This window comes from Branchiostoma floridae, chromosome 2 (genome assembly GCF_000003815.2).
Source record: "Branchiostoma floridae strain S238N-H82 chromosome 2, Bfl_VNyyK, whole genome shotgun sequence".
In the NCBI taxonomy this organism is placed as follows: Eukaryota; Metazoa; Chordata; class Leptocardii; order Amphioxiformes; family Branchiostomatidae; genus Branchiostoma; species Branchiostoma floridae.
This window is the reverse complement of record NC_049980.1, coordinates 10950385-10950759: the sequence shown is the minus strand read 5'-3', so window position 1 is coordinate 10950759 and position 375 is coordinate 10950385.

The following is a 375-nucleotide window of genomic DNA, read 5'->3' as shown; positions in this document are numbered from 1 at the left end:
TCTTTATTATGCATGCAAAAGGATAATCCAATGATTTAGAATATCATACTACAATATGAAGAGTATTTGGACATGCAAATGTTCTATAAATAGAGCTGTTTGATGTATGTAAACAGAAGTTTAGGTTTAAATCAAATGATCAGAGTATCATGAATCAACAATTCCTTGAAAAATGTACCATACAAATTTGGCTAGGTTTTGTTGTTCTGATACACGTTCCCAAGAATATGAAACTTGGAACTACATGCAAAGCTAACAAGGATAGCAATTAGCTAGGTTTATTGCTTGCATTGTTGTGTAATTTCTTTCCTCGTCTAAGAGCAGGTGGTCTACTCACATCATGTGCAATGCATGTTTCCAAAGTACAGTATAAGT